The 21,408-nt window shown below is 46.4% G+C and overlaps 1 pseudogene; it reads right to left on the minus strand.

Annotated features, from left to right (window-relative positions):
• Positions 1–1,244: 1,244 nt before the first annotated feature.
• Positions 1,245–21,408, minus strand: part of LOC120844306 — a 76,325-nt pseudogene continuing 56,161 nt past the window's right edge.

Below are 21,408 nucleotides of genomic sequence, written 5' to 3' on the forward strand. Positions count from 1 at the left end.
AACGGAACTCTTAGGGCTGTAATGTTCTATTAAGAACCGTTTAACAACTGCATACGACTTCTCGCCAGGGGACGCCGGCACGACCAGACTCTTTAGCACTTCATAAGCCTCAGGGCCTATCACTGTCAGAAATACGGGAAGCACTTTCTCGTCCTTTATGTCGTTTGCCACTACAAAATGTTCAAGTCGTTCCAAATACGATTCTATGTTCTGTGTCTTAGGGTCAAACTCCGATATTCTTCCCAAGAGTGACATTTCGGAACCCCAAAAGAAACACAGTACTCATCCGCTCGACGTTCCCCTGCGTAGCAGGTTGTCCCCGTTGCTGTTCAAGTCGAGTTCCCGAGGCGAAATTAGGGGGTGTTGCTCGTTGCCCTTTGTCGGTACACGAAGGCGGTGGCCGGCGTGCTGCTTGCGATGTCATACTCCGGGAATATGTAGTGTCGCTGGCAGGCTTCAACGCATCAAAAGCTGCGCTTGCTCTTCCCTGACCGTGCGTTCCTTCGCGTCGCTCGCCTCGCTGTCGCTTTCAGTTGCCTACGAGGGCACGTAGACAGCCTCGTCGCCAAATGAAGTGACTGTAGACCATGGCATGCTGACGAACAAGAAGTGCTTTATTCCTGAGCGCAGCGTTTTTATCACAGACATGACGTCACGAGCCGGGCGGCGCTTCCGCGATAACTCACTCGCGATAACTCAATCAGCACGCTACAACAGTCAATGACACTACTGAGAAAGGAGACGGTCTCTTTGTATTGATTCTCATTGAAGTGACTAATGGCAAGTTTTGTTGTGCCAGATGACATTAGCTTAATCAACCTAAAGATGGATTCTACAAACCGTGCCATAGTCAAGACATTGTAGACAACTTTGTTGAGTTCAACAAGCCTCCGCAGCGCAACAGCAGTGTCGGTGTTGGACAAGCCGAAGGCATACCTCACTTTCATCTTCTCATTGTCTCCTGGCAGCGCACATCTTGGCTTTAAGCGGGGTGCCAGTTTGAGCTCCGAATGGGCATCAATCTCTACCAGCTGGTCAATTGGTTAATAGACACGTGCGCTCCAAGAGGTCGAGTTCCATCACAAGATGTGCCGCCAACTTTATCAGCTACACTCGTGTCAGATGGTTATAGAGATATGTGAACAAGTGAGGCGCATCCGGCATAAACAAAATCTTCGGCTCGGTTCACATGGGTGAACACGCCAAGTCTTTGGAGTGCTATGCTTTTTAACAAGAAGTGCAAATTACTTCCAAAGAGCTTTATTACCTCCCTTCATGTCTGTTGCAACAGCATGCACACTGATGACATATGCTTCGCATTCCTTAAGAATGTCTTCAACTATCCGCTTCACTTCCTGCATAAAAAAGTATTCCCGGTCAGGTGACACGCCACAACCTGCATCCAGCGGGTGCGAACCCCGCCAAGCATGAACACAAATGCATGTGTTGCATCGTACCCGACAGGCAGTGTCCCGTCAGCTAGAGAGATTGCCAAGGCTCTAAATACCTACCATTGGATGCATCTCGTAAAACACCAGCTGTGAACTGAACTTCATCGAGCATCAAAATCGCATGTAGTTCTTTTAATTCAATCGCTCCTGCCTACAAAAAAAAAAAAAGAGCACAGCCCAGGCAGCACACCAATGTCGGTCCGACATTGGCCTAACACTGGCGAAGACCGGCCTCAATATTGGAAGCGCTACCCTTTCCAACGTTGACCCAATGATTGGTGCCAATGTTGGGCCACTGTTCAGCCATCGTTCCAACCAATGTCGGCCCCATCATTGGTGCCAATGTTGGGCCATTGCTAAACCATGGTTCCAGCCAAGGTGGTCCCACATTGGCAAAGGCCGGCGTAATATTGGACAACACTGGAAGCGCGACCCGATGCAATGTTAGCCGTCATGCTGATTTTTGGCCATCGTTGCACTCGCCCAGCTCTTTGCAAGTGCATTCGCCAAGTTGTTTGCAAAAAGGAAGGTAAACAGACACAAGGGATTGTTTTAAAATCTCCTAAAAGTTTATTACACACAGCTTATTCTGTAGACAAGCACAAACTCAGCAATTTGTAATAGGTGAAGAGGTACTATTCAACTGTGATAAAACTAAGAATATTGCAAAGCAAACAACAACCGGGGTAATTCTTGGGTAGTGTCCAGTCTCCCGGCAGCTGAAAGAGTTTTTTCCCCAAAATACTACCGCTAGTCGCCCCTCATAAGGGGTGTCCAAACAGGACACTACAAAACGCACGACTCCGACAAATCGTGAAAATCGAAGCGGACGCTCCTAAAGAAGCGCCCGCTTCAATTTTCACGATTTGTCGGAGTCGCGCGTTTTGTAGTGTCCTGTTTGGACACCCCTATAGGCGGTGCAATTAGTTCATCGAACGACATTTCATAGACAGATCGTTTCATCAACACGCGATGTTTTATAAAAAAAACTCAAAATACGTTTTTTCCCCTCTTTTTTTTTTTTGCAATGAACCGCATCAGACTTAGCATGAAGCGGCGTGAAAGGGTGGGCTGGTTCGATGAGCACGCGCCTCAGGAATACACGTGCGTTAAAATGCCCCTACAGCGTGCAATTCGCGTAACGCATGTCGAGGAAACGTTGCGCCTCAGGAATACACGCGCGACGAAATGCCCCTACAGACCGCAATTCGCGTAAAGCATGTCGATGAAACGTAAATGTCGACGAAAAGGTGGCCACGAAACGTGTTTTTGCGAAACGCAGGGAGAATAAAAAATCGGTATTCTACCTGCAGCTGTGACATTATTTCAGACAGATAATGGCAGGCGACTGTCGGTAAGATTGCGGGAAAATTATTCTCCCGGCTGCCAGGAGATAGGCCCTGCCCAATTCTAGAGGTTATCCGGAAGATTACCCATACAACAACGGACAATGATCACCAAGTAGGTTGCAGCGCACTTACTTTGAAAATACCGGACTTGAAAGATGTAATCCGACATATATGTCAACAAGGGCACTGCAGAAAAACCACTCAAACACAAAAACCAGAAGGAAGTGATCCGTGAAGATTCAACTAGATGTAGCACACGCTGCCATTTGCCGAACCAACACTAAACGATTCACAAGAATGTCTTTTGCTTCTTTGAAGAAATCGACACGGGTAGGACTTTTCGAACGAGATACTATTTACCACAGAAGCGAAATCCACAGCGGGCCCGCACTTTGCAGGCCGCATCACACGCGTCCGGTCTTTGCGACGCAGGCATTCAGAGTTTGTCAACGGCTAATGCGTCACCCGTCAAACCACGTGACCACGCTTCTGCCGTTACCCCCGCACAGAGAGCGGATTCAAGCGATAAAACGTGTACGATTCATTGGTCCGGCGAGTACGCAACGGAGGCTATGGCAACGTCTACCGCGCCTTCAGCTTAGGGAGAGAGAGAAAAAAGAGTGAAGGAGTACAAAGCAAGCAGACCAGAACGGGGGTGGGGTGCGCTTACAAAGGCTAATCTTCAGGGGCATCTCAACAATGAACGCAGCGAGAGAATTTGTCACTTCTACCCAAGGTTGATAGTGCAGTAGATGTTATGCGTGACCTTGGGCTTAAGGCAGGTTCCGTGCTCTGCCTTATCACCAGCTTCGAGACTGTGGTCACGTGACCCTAACCGGAGACACGATTGGTCTTCAACACGCGTAACGTCTACCCTGCTGTCAATACAGATTTAACAGAACAGCTCTTTGAAGGTCAGCTTTTGAACCTCTAAAGAAGCTCTCCAGCCCAAAAGTGGTTCTAACGGGGCAGGTTTGAAGACAGCATGTTTTACGTCGTATGACCCACATTATAATTTAGAATAAAGATCTAAGCGCGACCATTTTTTTTCGCACGATGTACACAAATATATCTATAAATGCATAAATATATTTTTATCAATAAATTTAAACCTGTTTGTACACTGTTAGGTTCGCGTTTTTAAACTGAAAATTTTTTTACGAAAGAGTTACACATAAAAGACACCCCGAACAGCACATCGTCAGAATTGCAACGCAGGATGAATTGCCGACGCTCGCCGATAGAAGGTTGCGATGCTGCGCGAACGGTTTCTGAAAGATGCTGGGTAGGGTACTCCGAGCACAACGGCTTCGCGATTGTTCGAAGGGCAAATGATTCCCGACAACAAAGTAGCGTCTAGCAGCTTCAGTAAGCTAACGGGGCTCGAGAGTCCCACGCTCACATTTCCGCAGAGCGAGCGCGGCCGGCCAGATCGAGGCGCAGTGTGCTCTCGCGTCGCGATTGCTACGTCGTTGCTCTGCTACACTGATGACATGTGCACTGGCAGTCGAAGCAACCCTCTCGAGACTTCACTCGAGTTTAATATATGACTTTATAGCGCGATATACTCTCATAAAACTGAGAGTCACTTCGGTTGCGGCGTAAGCGGCGGCTTTATGTTTGTTGACACCTGCGTCGACAATGACTAAATATGCAGAGAAACATTAAATATAAAAAAACAGAGCACGCAGAAAGAAATACAAACATGGCAGGGGCACGGACAAAGAGAAGACGTTAACGCTACGTATACATACAAAATACATTGGGAAAGACAAAAATACTTTAATCTAAAAAAACGGAATTAAGTTGTCAACGCCGAGGTGAGGCAAGGCGAATGGAGAGCAGCCGGCAAAAGACTGCAATAGTCCTATAGGCAGCTAAGGACGTATTTGTGATCGCGGTTATAAAGCGCCGGCGACGTACGCCCCATGAATTGTTGACTAAATAAAATTCTCGCCCGTTCTAGCTCATAAATGACTCTTTTCCAATTTCCTACCTCTGCAATAAAAAAGAGGGTCGCGGGTCTACAGCCTAGGCGACACAAATATCGATAAGCCATTGGCTATGGCAGTACAATATTGACCAGCCTATACCAAGACATCACCAATATTGGAAAACTCTTGGCTTTGACAGTTTAATATTAACCAGCTTAAGCCAACGTATATTCAATATCGGAAAACCATTGGCTCTGACAGTCCAATATTGTACAGGTTATGCCGGCGTATATCCAATATAGGAAAGCTATTGGGTTTGACAGTCCAATATTGGACAGCTTATGCCGGCGTATAGCCAATATCAGAAAGCCAGTGGCTCCGACAGTCCAATATTGGACAACTTATGCCGGCATATATCCAATATTGGAAAGCTATTAGCTTTGACAGTCCAATGTTGAACAGCCTATGCCAACGTATCACCAATATTGGAAAACCATTGGCTTTGATAGTCCATTATTGTCCAGTGTGTTTCCAATATTGGGAAACATATGGCTCAGTTGGGCCATTGTTGGGCCATTCTTTGCCACATCAAATCCAATGTTGGCCCAATACTGTGTGCTGCCTGGGAGGTGTTACGGCTTTTAACCTAAAGCCTACTTTCCCCGTCACGCAAACAAAACCGATGACTGGGTTTTAGTGGTGTCAAATATAATACCTTTAAAGTAAAGGCTACCATCAAATCGTGAAGGATACTCGGGAGGAACTTTTAGCTCTGCAGATTATGCTGCAAAGACCGTCCTGTTGCGAGAAGGTGTTCAATCTCCCTAGTTAGGCTGTTGCATTGGGTTTCACATTCAAACCTCAGACGCAGGCCTTTCTTCAAGGTCTCTTCACTCTATGGCGTGCCTCGCATCGAGCTCTTTTTGAGGTTTTCTATATGGTTCGTGTTCAGAAACATATTCAATCTAGATGTTGAGTTCTCCATTTGAAGGGATGCCTAATTTTTGTTCTCGGTGTGCTTGTGCAAACTATTGTTCTTTGTCCTGAAGTTGCAGCTTAAACTCCAATATTCGCCTCCTGAGTACTGCCCTCACAGGTAATGCAAGTGGCGCTTCTGCCTGCTGAATTGTCTTGGTCCTCTGTCCTGGCTTGTCCAAGGAACCAGCTGTAAGCATTACGTGTGAGATTGCGAAGTCTAAAACCACAAACATGTCTCGTCACAACGACGGAAGCTTACCAAAAGTGCCACGGAACGATTCAGGTTCTCGTGGTGTCCCCGCTGTGTATCCTGGCTTGTCCGAGGTAGCTGCGTCAAGCACATAGAGATTAGGGAGTCCAAAAGAACAAACACGTCTTGCCACAGCGACAAGTAACCAAAAGGGACGCAGAACGATGCAAGTTCTTGTGGTGTCCCCGCTGCACGTCCTGGCATGTCCGATGCATCTGCTGCAAGCACCAACTGTGAGATTACGAAGTCTAGCAGCACAAGCACATCTCGTCACAGCGACAGAAACGAAAAGTGCCGCAGAACAATCCAGGTTCTTGTGGCGTAGCCGCTGCGTGTCGTGCTTGCTCGAGTCAGCCACTGCTAGCACCAAGTCTGATATTCGGGTGTGTAAGTGCAAAAACACGTCTCGTCACAGACGGAGCAATTTACCTAAAGGGTCGCAGAACGAAAGATGTCCCTGTAATGTCCCCGCTGCGTGTTCTGTCTTGTTCGAGTCAGCTGCTGAAAGCACAAAGTATGAGATTAGGAAGTCTAAAAGCACAAGCACGTCTTGTCAAAACAAACGCAACACAACAGCTCATGATAAATCAAAGAAAGATTTGAGAGTTTTTTTTTTTTTTTGTCCTGTATATATATAGAATCATTTACATTTTTTTGTTGAGGAGGAAGGGGGGGGGCGGTGTTTTTGTCCTTCGGAAGATGTCGGTGTGTAAACATTTAAGGAGCTCCAGATGGCTTAATTTTCTCGAGGTCAGTCTTTGCCAGGATCACTGGCTCGAAATGAGCGTTTGTGAAGTCATCCTGAAAAATAAATGCAGCATCGCATATTTTAGTTGATATTTTCGAAGCACCGATCGCGGAAATATGTTGCACAATAGAAGCGCGAGCTGCTCGATCGTTGGTGACTCTCCTTTCACTAGCGCAATGTGCTCGCCGTAACACTGCAACCTTCTATATTTTAGTGTGACCCCAGTCTCTCATGAATCGTTCTCAACTGGGTCAGCTTAATGCAAGTGAACTAAGAGCGAGCGAGTCAGTTTCCATTACCTAATACGCTCGAAAAGATGTATTAAAGTTCTTCATGAAAGTCATTTAGTTCCGTGTTGATCTTGCCTTTCACGGAATTGTGTTTCACAACAAAAGCGCGAGCTGCTCGATTGTTAGTGACTCTCCTTTCACGGATGGAATATGCCGCGGTAACACTACAATGATCTTTATTTTAGTGGCACCCGAATGTCTGACGAATCGTCCTCAGCTAGGCCGACTCAATGCAAGCGAACTAAGAGCGAGCGAGTCCGTTTCAACTATCACATACGCGCAAAAAGACGTGTCAAAGTTCTTCGGGTCGGTAATTTAGTTTTGTGTTTGTCTCGTCTCACGATCGTATTAGGCGATCTTCATCGGCGAGACCGGAAGAGACAGGTAATACGATTCAGTGTTTTACACTGAGTTACCCAGTGTTGGACAAAATACTAGATAAAACTATTTAAGTTAATTTACTAAACACCGGCTTCATAAAGCATTCAAAATACTACTAAAATTACTTTCACTGTAAAGTATCTTGAGTAGAGTACAAATACTTGAAACGTAGTTCAATTACTTTTGAAGATATTTCCGCATTGTGTAATTTGTATCGGCGTCAGTGACAAACATCATTATACAGTTGCGCAAATCTAGCTTCCCAGGATGATTTATTAGCACGCAACAGCTAAAAACGGGAATAGTGCAACCAGCCTCTGCTGCGACGCGCGATGACAGCGCAGCAGAGGCTGGATGCACTATTTCTCCACGGGGCGCAGTGTCGTCGGGGCCGAGATGCGCTCCGATTGCAAACCGAAACTTAAAAACTCGTAGAATATCTGCGGTTTTTCAGAAAGCCGTAAAATGCTGCGCGCGAATTCTATCGTTCTGAAATTTGTTGATTTAGTGTTTTTCAATGATACTGAGCAATTTTCTAGTTGAAACCGTACCCTTAAAAACAATATGAAAAACGTTAAGTACGCAAAAATATTTAAGAACTTAATTATCCCAAACTTTAATACTTTCCCTAAATGTGCACATGTCCCAGTACCAAAACTACACAAACCTTTTTTTGTGGCGACACGTAGTTTTCACATAATCGAATTTGTCCACTTTTTTGTGAAACACCCTGCATATACATACCCTATTGAAGATCCGACTTTCCAGGATTTCTAAATTTTTTTCTGGCGTTCTTTTCGCTGTTTGAAAACGTGTCCACCTAGGTGATGTCAGCATGGAAGGGGCCAAAATGCCTATCAGGGGTGTACCACGAGACTTATCAGCAATAAAGAATTGAAAGAATTTATCCATGTTTGGACGTTCGTGAGACAGGGTTGTCCTATATCGCAATTATTTTTCAACATATATTAAGAGCTTTTTTGTTTATACATCCTGAAGAGCAAGGAATTTCGGCTCGTCCGTTTGGAAAATAAAGAGGCTAAAGGTGTTAGTTTCGCGGGTGACGTTGCAGGATTTTTTACCGAGAAGAAATACGTCAGTGCCACTCTGTGCCTTGCACGTAATTCGGCGTGCCACTCAACTCTTATAGAGAAAACAAAATCAATTCGTCGGGTGTCGCAACTGACCTGGATAGGCGCGCTTTTCTCTGGAAGAGGCGTGACCTGTCTATTTTTGCCAGAGCCACGGTTTGTAATGTTTCCTGTATCGAAGCTTGTGGGAGACGAGATTGAAAGACTGCGGGCGGTGGCACGTGACAGGCGGTCGGCCGAAGTCAGACGAGCTGGCGCCAGAGAGAGCGTGCTGCGCGAGGTTGGGGCCGGGCAGGAAGGATGGAACCATTCTGGCTCGTCTGGACTATGGTGATCCCGGAGCAGTCCACCAGCGAGTCTTTGACCAGAACCGGAGGGAACGGTGAGCCTTGGCCATACGGGCCGGTCCATGAATACCCTGGAGCGGTTCCGCAGCGAGACTCGGGCTATGATACCCCGGTACAGCTAGCCTACGCAGAGCTGGCGGGGGAAGGACGATCCGCAGGCCTGGACACGGACTCCGACGGCGAGCTGTAAACGACGGGCAACAAGCAGGGACGGTGGCCCGGGAGTGCCGCCTCCTTCGAGGACGGGCAACCGGGAAGTACAGAAAAAGAAGTTTCTGTTTTCTCGGCGTGTTGTGCCACTCCCTGGAAAACGAGCGAGGCACATACCGATAGGGTGGCAATTAATAATAAAGCGAGATTACCACAAAATAATACCATAAGCTCTGGTATGTTTTGCACGCGATGCACTGCGCCCGCATGAAAATACATGTCTCACCAAGTTTTTGCCACTTTTATCTGGAGATCAAGTGTTGAGTCGATGAGACGAGGTAATCTTTTTCACCGAGTATGCGGTGGAGTATTGGGGCATTTGTTTGTGCGGCAGCTGGTGTCACGTTTCATGTTTCTGCGCGATCAAGAGCACCCATTCATTCTCGCGTTCCTTAAAAAAAAACTGCCAACCCATTTGCCGTATTTTTTTGTATCGTCTTTGTCTACCCCTTTTCCTTTTGAGCACCTGTAAGCCCGAAGAACCTTGCTTGCGATTTGTTTATAAGTCTTTTCCCAGCGCCGCTCTAACGGATTGTCCTTTGCCAAAATGACGAAGATGTGGTGAATCGCGTTAAACATATGTGTGTTCCACCCTCTGTAAATACATTCGTTTTTTTTTTTTTTTTTTTTTAAATTACATACCGATACTTTGCCCGTGAAAGCGTGGCTTAAAGAAAAAAGACGGAGATGTGCCATGGTCGACTGACTCTCCTTTAAGCAAACAAACAGAGACTATCGAACATGTATTCATTTTTTGCTGGGACGCGGTTTCGTTTTTGGCACGTGCTCCAGCGCACTTTGATAAATCAAATGAACATTTCTCTTTCAGGTATCTGTTTCTTGAACGTGACCAACAATAACCGTGTCCCAACGATAAGTTTTTTTTTTTTTTTTTGTGACTTCGAAGCATATGGCGACCACGCCGGGCAGTCAGGAATGTCGGAGTCAATGCGACAGAAGTGCGTTTTTATTTTTTTTTTCACCATAATTGCGAAAGTGGAAAGCGCGTTTTCTACCCGCGAATCGAAGCCCGAGTGAATCTGTATCTGTAAGGTGCTTCATAAAATGCGCGCTTTTTAATACGCCCAGTAAAAGTCTTGCAGTCCCCTTTTTAATGTTGTGTAACTTTTTCTACTTACCAATGCAATAAAAAAATAATTCTGTGTGGCCTTGTCGGTAGCGTGTCTGGCTCGCGACTGAAAGGTTAAGGGTTCGAACTCGCTCCGCCTATGATGCTTCGAATTTCTTCTTTGACGCAAATGCACTACGTGTGGAACGATCAGAAGCATCCGGTCTCTCCGAAGCTGACGGCAGCATCCTGCGACGAGAGATACTTAAAGCTATCGCTTTAATATTACGGGACACGGAAACAATACACCGCAAAAGGTTTGTTTTTTGGTACAATTTACCAACAGTGAAGAAATATGAGTCAAAATCAAGTACAAGAAAAAGAAGACCTTCAGTTTGCAACTAGTTCTGATAGTGCCGTGTGGTCAGTGCATCCGAAGTTCGCTATATGGGTTCCGCGAGTGTTCGATTTTCAATTATCCTTTGATGTTGAATATTAGGTGATACGAAAATTCTAAACACGTCCATAAGGTGAAATACATCGGCAGGTGAGGTGTGACATTGCAGCCGCTAAGCTGTCATTTCAGAGCAAAAAAACTGAATGGACAGTACAGTTGCGATCGTGCACTTTTGAGTCCGCAAAGTCTTTTCGTACTAAACCGAGTTCCACCGGACGAAAATTATATAGTCTTTTGGAATTAATGAGAGTGTATTACGTAGAGAGCCTTTCAGCCGTCTGCGTAGAGGGGAGAGTGTTTTTGTATTTCACTCCGGTCCAAATAGTCACAGGTGTTCAGTGAAGAGCGCTGAATTAAACGGGACAAGGAAGTGGAAGAGGCGAAGTGCATTCGAATTAAGGTTTATTAAAACAAACACAAACTCTTAATACCATCTCTCTGGTTATTCGCTTAGAAAATAAAACTTTGTATTTGTCAGGTGCATTGACGGGGCACTAACTCACTTGCATTCCCCTTGCTTTTTCACACAGAATGCATCGTTAAGTTATATGTAAAATTATAAAATTATGGATCAGCGTATCTCCCAAGAATTGTTGTTCGTGCTAATTCTGGTTCTCACGGGTGCCTACCCTAGTGCACTGCCAGATTCAACCGCGGGGAGTGTTTTACTGACCATGCATGTTACCTTGCTTGCTTGCTCGCTTGCGGCCCGTTTATGTTTCGGTGGAGTGCCGTAAAGACCCGCGCCAATATGGAGCGCGGTCGATATGGCGAAACTGCTAAATGTCCCACTAACAGCGACCGTTGTAAAACATGACTTGTTTCATCTTAAATAATGTGCGCTTCTAATCAAGACGCATTTAAACGATCTTGGCAGGGATTGCCTCACTTTAATCATTCCCGCTTATTCATCAGTCCATGCGTTGATATTATGAACACTCGCTTCGTCTTCGAAGTCGTCCTTCCTTGTCTTTTTTAATAGAAATGTTGAACACACTTTTATCTACTCAAAGTATAACTCGTGAAAAAGCAACAGAATAAAACGTGTTTGTAAACACAATATATATGCATTATCCTCCCTCTCTGACCAGTCCTATTTTGTCTAATCAAACTTTCACAGGCATAATCCGCCAACTCTTCAAAACCCCTATACACAGATAATTATTTCGTACTCATTATGAGCTGCAAACTTAGTATGCCCCGAGCTTCATTGCGCCGACCGCTCTGGTCGCCATGGCCAGTGATGGGGATCGGTTTTGATGCAGATATAAACGCAGTAACATCAGTTTTTGATCCTGGCACACTCTGAAGATTATATTTATATACGGGTGAAGTTCAGGGAACTCTTCTAGTCTTCCTATTGGCACTCAACCCGCAATCCCCATCAAAGGTGATGTTCAAGTTTCGCGTTTCATAAAGTGCTTCCACGTTGAATTTAATGGTGTAAAAAAAAATGCAACATTTCCGGAAACGAACCAAGGTTTTTTGTGCGTTTTGTTTCTTTTGAAATACTATTATGAAAAGTAGTAGCGTGGTATGGTGCGAGACGCTCGTTCGGTGAACCAACGTAGGCGTTCAATTTGGGTGCGCACTTTTAAGACAAGGAAAAACATCGCTGTCTTGCTTGAGCGACCATTTTCATGTAGTGCGCATTTCAGTTAGATATGTAAATATATTCACACATGAATTTATAATTCTTATGTTCATTTTTGCAAATAATAGAGCAAATGCACTCATGCATTAGGGTTACATAGCAACAAAACGTTCTAAAATTTATAAGGTTGCATAAATAAAGCAAAGGTCACGATACGAATAATTGTTCGGTCTAAGATCTTTCCTCGATATCCTTTTACGCTTAGAGCTAAAAACCAATGGTCCACCGTATGAATTCAGTGAAGACGCACCTACGATCGATGAGAGACAATCTTAATGTTTACGTACATTTAGAACAGGTTCCCGGTTTCCGCCAAATAATGTAAAAGAAGCGACTCGACATAAGGCATCCATTAAGGAGAACGACCCATTTCCCCAACCCCTGCCCGAGAATAGATCAAGTACCAGGTTACGCAAGTTGAATTTTTTTTTTTATTCGAAAAGACAGTTACGGCTTGAAAACGAAGCAGTGCTTAATCGATCGGGTACGGGAATAAAATATAACAATTGAAAAATGGTGGGCTACAAAACAAAGCAGGAGAGCAAGGGAGTTTCTTCTAAGCGTTAGTGGTCACGGTCATTAAGGGTATCGAATAACGCTCTATTGACCCCTGCCTATAATGGTACTCTAATGAATCGCTCGTTTCGTAATATAACCTACATCAAAGACATTGTTAAGAAAAATTCTCGTCTTAATGGATGAGCTGGGGCAGACTCTGCTTGCAGGATCTTATGAACGACACAACGATTGTTCATTACCTTGCTCGAGTTTGTTGCTTTATTGCATGTCCTTACGAGGCATCTTCGACCAAGAATGTATTATTTTATTGAAAACGTACTCCCTCTTTCGAAGGAGATTCCCTACAAATTATACCCTATTTTAACCTGTGCCTGTTTTTCAGCTGGGTTCTGCAGCCTACTGAGCCATTTATTTATGTTTAAGCAATAATAACTTCTATAACTTTTAAATTTTAGTACATGAGCGGCATGATTTTCACTAGATCAGAAATTTTAACCAAGCTACGTCGTACCTATTTCATGAAAGGTACGCTAAATGAAAATTGAAATGATTAAGTTATAATTTTTGCAATCTTCCAACCTGCTGACTGCACATGGATAAAGGTAAGTACTCGTTGGTCCATGAGAAACGGCCAACGGACCAGTTATTTTGAAATCCTAATTCCACGTGATTTTTAACATCAGTAATTTATCTTTCCGTGTTCTCGCTAACTTCATGAAGAAGCGTTCACTCCGTGTAAAAGGAAATGTCCAATATCTCGTGCTCAGTCAGACATATCTCGTAAGCTAATACATCTTGTTTCAAGAACTTTGCGGGGTCATAAAGTCATAGTGCTTGCTTTATTACGTTATATGCAGTGTACGAAATATTTTATAATCTATAAACAGCTTTAAAACACCAAGTGAACGTGAAAGTAGCGAACATTAAAACAACATTATATGAAAAAGGCTCGAGGTACACCTAAGCACTTCTTATGAGTTGTGAATGCGAATGCACGCACACCGCTTTTCGCTCCCTTCGTTAATATGTGGTTTATAAACCTTGGGCGTGGAACGGTGGAGCCGCTGCCTCGCAGACACGCAGCGCCATCGGGTGAGCAATCGTTCAAACTGCCGTGTGCCTTGCGGCGCGAGGAAGGAACAGACAGCAACGTAGTTCCCAGCAGAACGAACCCCATGGTTTATTTCATGCGCCATATATATTGCCACGCGCCGTGCAACCGATGACAGGCGAACGAACGCTGTGATCAATGCTAACATAACGGTGTGATAACACAGTCAGGATGACACCATATAAACTGAAGCGCAGCGGCCACTGGCAGCCTCGTCGATGCGCGCCAGCCAATGGGACCGAAGTTTAAAAGGGGGAGGGTTGGCTAGTTTTGCGCGTGGTTTCATTAATGCGCCGTTTGGTGCGTTTTCAAAGCTGATGACGTCGGCTCGCTCCATGAGAGAGTTAATGCTTTCGCATTAAAATATTTGGTTTGTCTACCCGTTAGCGAATAGTGGAACCCCGATGGAAGGCATTTGGTTCGAACACATGAGGTGAGGGGTTTCATGTCGACATTCCCGCCCGCAGGGCCGAGAAAGCAACGTTCGGTCACACACTTCTGAAGATTCGCGTTTATTTTTCGGCGGACGTGGCTTTCATCATTTGTTCCTGTTTTCTTGTTCTCGAAAGTGCCAGTTCATTGTCGCTCCAAGCGCGCGACGTTCGAACCTTCTTTGCCGAATATTCTCGATAGTGACGCACAGTATATAAGAAGCCGCCCGTCACCTTGTCGAGTCGCTCTCGCTCTCGATCGTTGTTACGCCGAATCGCTACCCGCTTTTCTGCCGCCTCGACGCTCTTTCTTTATTTTTTGTTTGTCACAAGCCCGCCGATTCAACCTATATTTTCATTTAAGTGTGCGTCTTCTCGTCACCTTCATTCGTGGCATTTCTGGACAAGGTGCTGGGTACCGCATCCCATGAAGCGTACAGCTCTGAGGCCTCGCAGCGCAAGCCCAGTCCCCGGTTCAAGAAGACCGTCCGTGCAAACGACCGAGACACGAAGAAATCGCCGTGTCCAAGGTTTGCCTCCGGAATTCGGTCCACAGCCGAAGAAGGAACACCAGTCGACGAAGCCGACGATGAGCAGCCAATCGTCGCAGACTCCCGCCGCTGCCTTCCCCGTCATACACTTGCCTGTAGCCCCTCGATTGCCGACGCCCTTCAATGGCGAACTTTATGAAGACGTCGAGGACTTCATGTCATGCCGGGAATTCCAACGACGCAACAAACCACCGACTAAGCCGGTGGGTCTCCTGCAGCCGATCGCGCCCCCGACTGCACCGTTCACGCAGGTTGGAATCGATCTCCTTGAACCTTTCCCGCCGTCGACGCAGGGAAACCGTTCGATAATCGTGGCAACTGACTATCTCACCAGGTATGCGGAGACAAAACCACTCCCATAATGAACTGGAGTGGAAGTAGCCAAGTTATTCGTTGAGTCTATGGTCCTCCGATACGGCGCTCCCCATGTCTTGATTACGGACCGAGGCTCTTCGTTCATGGCGCAGCTAACACAAGAGATACTCTGCTTAGTCACACCGACCACCATCGAATCAAAACATACCAACCGCAGACCTACGGGCTGACAGAGCGACTAAACAAGTCCATTGCCGACATGATCTCGATGTACTACGTGAACGTGGAACACAAGACGTGGGATGAGGTGTGTCCCTACGTCACGTTTGTGTTCAACACAGCGGTTCAAGAAACCATTAGATTACACCTTTTCAGCCGGTGCACGCAGAAAGGTTACGACGATGCTAGACGCCATGCTGACCCACGATCCAACGAACAACGGCACTGACGACGCCCAGCTATCACCCAACGGGCCGAACGGGTCCGCCAGCTAGTCCGCTTTCGGATGAAGGACCAACAACGTGTCGACGCTAGCCGGTGCAACCTTCGTCGCCGCGACGTGGAGTTACAGCCCGGAGACAGGGTGTGCGTGTGGACGCCCATTCGCCGCCACGGCCTCAGTGAGGGACACTTGAAATGCTAATTTGGACCGTACAAGGTCATTCGCCGCCTTGGGTACTTGTAGGTGCTTCCCGACGGAACCCGACCAGCAGGTCGCCACCAGCCCCCGACCCGAAGTGGTCCACGTAGTTCGACTGAAGCCGTTCTACGCGCGTTGGGATCGTGACACTACATGTTTATTTCGGCTCACTGTATTTTTGTGTGTGTGTTTAGCCATTTTTTGTTTTTCTTTCGCGTTGCATTTGGACGATGCGCTTTTAAAGGGGGGCGGGGGAGGGGGGGATGATGCCGCCCGGAGAACCGAAAAAGCGACGCCCAGTCACGCACTTGTTGGAGATTGGCGTTTATGATTGCGCCGGGCGTGGCATTTATAGTTTATTCCTGCTTTCTTTTTCTAGAAAGTGCGAGTTCATTCTCGCTCCGAGCGTGCGACGCTCGAACCTTTTTTGCCGAATATTCCACATAATGAGCACAGTAGATAAGAAGCCGCCCGCAACCTTGTCTAAATGACTGCTGCTGTTACGCCGAATTCGCTGCCCGCTTGTCTGCTGCCTCGACGCTCATTCTTTATTTTTCGTTTGGTACAATTTCACCGATTAAGAGTTTATTTTCAGTTCGCTGTTCGTCTTCTCGTCACCTTCCTCCGTGACAATATAAATATAGCTTGTAATTTCTTGAGAAATGTGGTCACGAATGACAAATGATGAGGCGAAGAATAACGGAAGAAACTAAACGTTTATTGAGGCGAACATGTGCCGAAAACAAAATATAAGTAAGTTAGCGTCACAGGCATCGATGTCGGTGAAACGGCAGGATCGATGGGCTGGAGCGAGACTGAATCCGGATCGGCACGTGGAGCCCCTTATGTACTATCGCGGAAAAATCAAACGCGAATAGAGGAGCGCGTGGCTCGCGGTACAAGCTGCGCCGCCTGAAAGTGAACCTAGGGGCGAGGGTGCGTGGCCTACTTCGATGTGCTCACGCCCCTCGATTGGCGCTCCCCCAGCTTCGGCAGTGCGCCTCTCAGTGTGCTGAAAGCTGTCACCACTATCTTTGCCTGCTCGGCGAGTGCGGCGAGCTTCTTTGCACCGCACACGTTGAGCCAGCAAAGATAGCGGTGATAGCTTTCAGCGCACTAAGAGGCGCACTGCTGAAGCTTGGGGAGCGCAGAGGGAGGGGCGTGAACACGTCGGAGTAGGCCACGCACCCTCGCTCCTAGGCTCACTTCCAGGCGGCGCAGCCTGTACCGCGAGCCACGCGCTCCTTTGTTCGCATTTCATTTTTCCCCGATAGTACACTCGTGGGCTTCTGGAAGAATCGGTGTAGAAAGTTTGGCGCGTAGAACATTTGGACCTCGAACAAGCAACAGGATTCTCGAATTTACCAGAACACTAAACTGCAAGAACTAAAAAAAGACTCGTTACTCCCAGGAATCGACCCTGGCTCTTCGCGTGAGGGGCAAGCACGATAACCGCTAGGCCACGGCCGCGCTGCCTAGTTGGCCAGCTGCGCGCGCGGCAATATTTTCGCAATGCCAAGGATGTTCTTTGCAAATAAGCCTCTCGTTTATGCTAAAAGGAGAGACGAGGGACATGGCGGATGTCACAATGTCAAAGACTGAACTTTTTCGCCATTGTTGTACCTGGTTTCACAATTTTTATATTGAGAATGAGTCAACTCTGGCTTGTGAACAAAGGTGATGGCCTAGAGAATACTTAAAATTCTGGTGCATCAAAACTTATTTATTTGCATGCATCTGCAGCCGCGGCCGCCTTCCCGAGGTGTACAAGCAGATTTTAAATAACACTTCGAGTTGTCCTCTCTTGTTAGCAAAATCGAAAACTTGCTAACCAGAGCGATTTCGTCTCATATAGGTAATGTCATAAAACAGAGGCCGTGAACCTTTTGCAGTGGCGGGGGTGTCGTCTCAAAGTCGACATAGAGGGGGCCGGACGGCACTTCGCCGTGCGTGTGCGTGTACGTGTATCTGTACGTGTACGTGTACGTGTACGTGTACGTGTGCGTGTGCGTGAGCGCGCTCGCGTGTGTGTGCGTGTGTGTGTGTGTGCGCGTGCGTCTGTGCACGTGTGCGTGCGCGCGCGTGCGCTTGGATGTGCGTGCGTCTGTGTGCGTGCGTGTGTCTCTGCGTGCGTGCGTGCGTGTGCGTGTATGTGTGTGTGTTGTTGTTGGAAAAAGGGGGTAGACAAAGGAAAGTCAAGACGGAAGTGAAGACTTTCTATGACCAAGTTTGGGATGCGGGAAAATTCCAATAGGACGCAATTCCGATTCCGATTCCGGTCGTACCCAATTTAAGGTAAAAAATGCCTTGTTCCTGGGTGTTTGTGAAGAAGCTCCAGGGAGAGGAGGGGGAGGGGAGGGAGGGTTCTTTTTTGGGGTCATGCCGGGTGCCGCTTGAAACTGCCTTGCGGGCCGCAGCTCGCCTACCTATGTAATAACATTTTAGTCTTTCAGATATGCACCATGAAACACCCATCGTGCTTTTGTCCTATACATATATATATACACATATAAAGGGTGTCCTAAATAACTTGCACATAGCTTTAAAAAAAAGAAAAACTAGCTTTAAGCGAGAGTGGAACCCATTGTATTAGATTATGAAGCGTTTTGGGAAAGTTTGCAATATATATATATATATATGTATATTTACTTTGCGCCTAGCAAATAATTAATTCATACTAATTCGCTAACTTATTATAAGTTGTTTAGGGGCCGAGGTGTCAATTAAAAATCTGTAGTCCGCTTTGAGAGACACAAAATTAAGGTGCTTGTCACCTGATACTCTTTGTGCGCTACTTTTAGTTGCCTGAAAAGAAAGCCCGCGAAACATAAAAAAGTACCCCATTACAATGTGTCCGCCCGTCTAAGGTCCGCATATACTTAAAGGTAGTGCAATTACCCCTCTCCCTGCGTTTCGCTCGTTTCCATTGAGGGAAATCTTCTTTGCCCTCCTTCCGCGCCACGCTCCCAGCCATCATGTTTTTGCAAAACCCACAAGGCTCGCGTGGGCGCGCGCCTACATGCAAAGCCGTATTTCTTTGCTATTGCATACCGGGTACTAGAAGGTGTTTTTTTAATAGGAAGCCATTTTAATGGTAATGAACTATTTTCTGTGCACCTCTATTGGGGTTCTAAAGTTCGGGAGCACGTCTCGATGCCCAAAAGCAATAACACGAGCAGAGTTCGAATCGCTCAGGTGCGCAGACAAGCTTTCTTTAATTCAGCTAAAGCGCAGACGATGTAGGAAAAAAAAAAAAAAAACACTAGTAGTTTTGAGTAATTTGGGACACCGGCATGCGCTGCAAAATATATTGCGCTAACCCGTTTATTACAGCAAGGGCTGAGAGCAAGGACACGTTAGAATGCACCACTCCCGGCGTGTATCTAAAATTTCGCCCACGAAGACTGGGTTGCTAGTGGGAGCTCGTGCCGTGACTTAGAGCATGGATATGAGCACACGCCCGCAAGGCTCGCAATGCTTAGCGTATGCTCTACTAAACCTTTCTAGTATCTTGAGCAAAGTGTATTTGCAGACTCGGCATGACTCGAGTTTGGCAAATAAAGGACACCATAACGCGAGCAAAACCAGAACATTGCGGAAATTTGTTTACTTTGCCGGTCGATTTGCCAAACCAGCAGCTTGGTTTACTTCGTACACATTTTATAAGCGTCGTATACTACCCGCAACTGTGCACACACGCACGGAAGCGTATGCGACGTCTGCTGCTTACACGCTTAGTGTTTTAACTTGGTTGCCTTGCCAGTGAGTTCCTCATTTATCCCATTTATAAGCGAGTCCCTCTTTCATACTTACTGTGTTTCGATATATTGTTTTGACGTTCTTTCGCGCAAGGTACGTCCCTGAGTTCATTTGCACAGCCTATAACCCTGCCGCACATCCGCAAGCCTATCTTACTGCGCGAGTTACAAATAAGGAATGAGAGATCACTCAGCAAAGCATTCAAAAGACAAGAGCAATGTTATTTTTGTCAATAAATTATATTTTCGTATTCACTCAGGACAAATCACATTGAAGGACTAAGACAGCAAAATATTTTGCTACGTGGCAAAATATTGCACATGTGACACCATCTAGACTAGTCGCCTTTTCAATAAACACTCCTGTTCAACTACAGAGGTATCCGTAACTAAATAGCTATTGGACATTTCTCACCATATACAACCTCTTACACACACAAAAAAAATACAAATCACAACAAAACAACCCGTTCTGTCCAAGATATTGTCAAACAGCATACTGTTTGTATGTGGCTGAGGATTCGTTGTTGCCAGTGTGGACCGGCACCGCCAGCTGGAGACGCAGCTCCGGCTCACGGGAATGCCGCACGGTGAGTCGCTGTGTGACCGCATCACGCAAGGCTGCGTCCTTTAGTAACAATTCGGCTTGTGCACCCGCCGATCCTGCTTCGTGATTCACGCCCTTGCTTCGGGCTCCTCGCCATCTTTCATCTCGAACCGTAGTTTGGGAGAAATGGCGGAAAAAAGCAAAAACGCCAAGCAGACAAAAAAAAGAAAAAAAAATACGTGTGCGGCAACAAACGGTACCTTGACTCGAGAAAAACAAGTTCCCAAAGAGTCACACGCGTGACTAAGCAATTCTTTGAGGCTTCAATTCAACCTGCAATCGCGCTGTCGTGAATACACGCAACGTCGACACGGTGCACTACTGCGAAAGGAAACACTGTGGTTGAAAAAAGCTGTCCGAGAGAAGGAACCTAGACCCATGGTGCTCCGTCGAAAGGGCAGCAAAAGTACGTTGGGCGCATGAGGTAGCGTTGCCTTGCTGCATGCCCCTCTCGGAGGAACAACACAAAACCGGGATTTCCAAAACAATAAACAGCATTTATTAGTAAAACCGGAGTGGTTTGTAAGTAGTCATTCACAAAGATGCCATGGGGTCGACCTACACGTCTCTGAGATCTCGGTCCGTCTCCCTCGTTCCGTGGGCAAGTCCTTCTTTTATAGACACTCGCCCCTATTCTTCATGCGCTGTTTTGTGCTTCGAGCTTTGTGTCAAGTTTGGGCGGTATGTAGCGGCCCCTGGGCGCAATGGCGAACTCTCGCCCCTTGGAGATTGACAATAAGTTTTCTCCTAATATTCAAGAAGCACGCAAGTAGGAAATTCGGTAAATCTCATCGACAAGCTCCGAAAGAGTACAACTTGGTTTGGATAAGCTGTTTATTGTCGATAAAGCATTTCTTATGATCCCCACCTTAACAAAGTCATTGAATTATAGAACACACTTTTAGTGTGCCTTTAGGTGTAGATGAGCGTGATAGACAGCCGTAAATGTATGGTCAGCACTTAAAGTTCTTGGTTGCCAATTTCCGGAATCTGTTATCCCAGCAAAATGAGCTTAATAATGTTTTTGAAGTATACTGCCCTCGTATCGAAAGCCAACACGACAGGCATTTCCCGTAGCATCGCTAAGCAACACCGTAGTGAAGGAACTGCAAGGTGGTTGTCACCTAAAGAAGGTGAACGTGTTCAGCTACGAAGATGATGTAATGCCCCCTAGACTTTACTAAGCTCCCCAGCTAAAAGAAGATTGCTGCAAGCTACAACTTTTTTTTTAGAGCGCAGCTCTTAGGGGCCCGTTTCCGGCTGGAGC

This window comes from Ixodes scapularis, unplaced genomic scaffold, assembly GCF_016920785.2.
Source record: "Ixodes scapularis isolate PalLabHiFi unplaced genomic scaffold, ASM1692078v2 PGA_scaffold2__306_contigs__length_199485367, whole genome shotgun sequence".
In the NCBI taxonomy this organism is placed as follows: Eukaryota; Metazoa; Arthropoda; class Arachnida; order Ixodida; family Ixodidae; genus Ixodes; species Ixodes scapularis.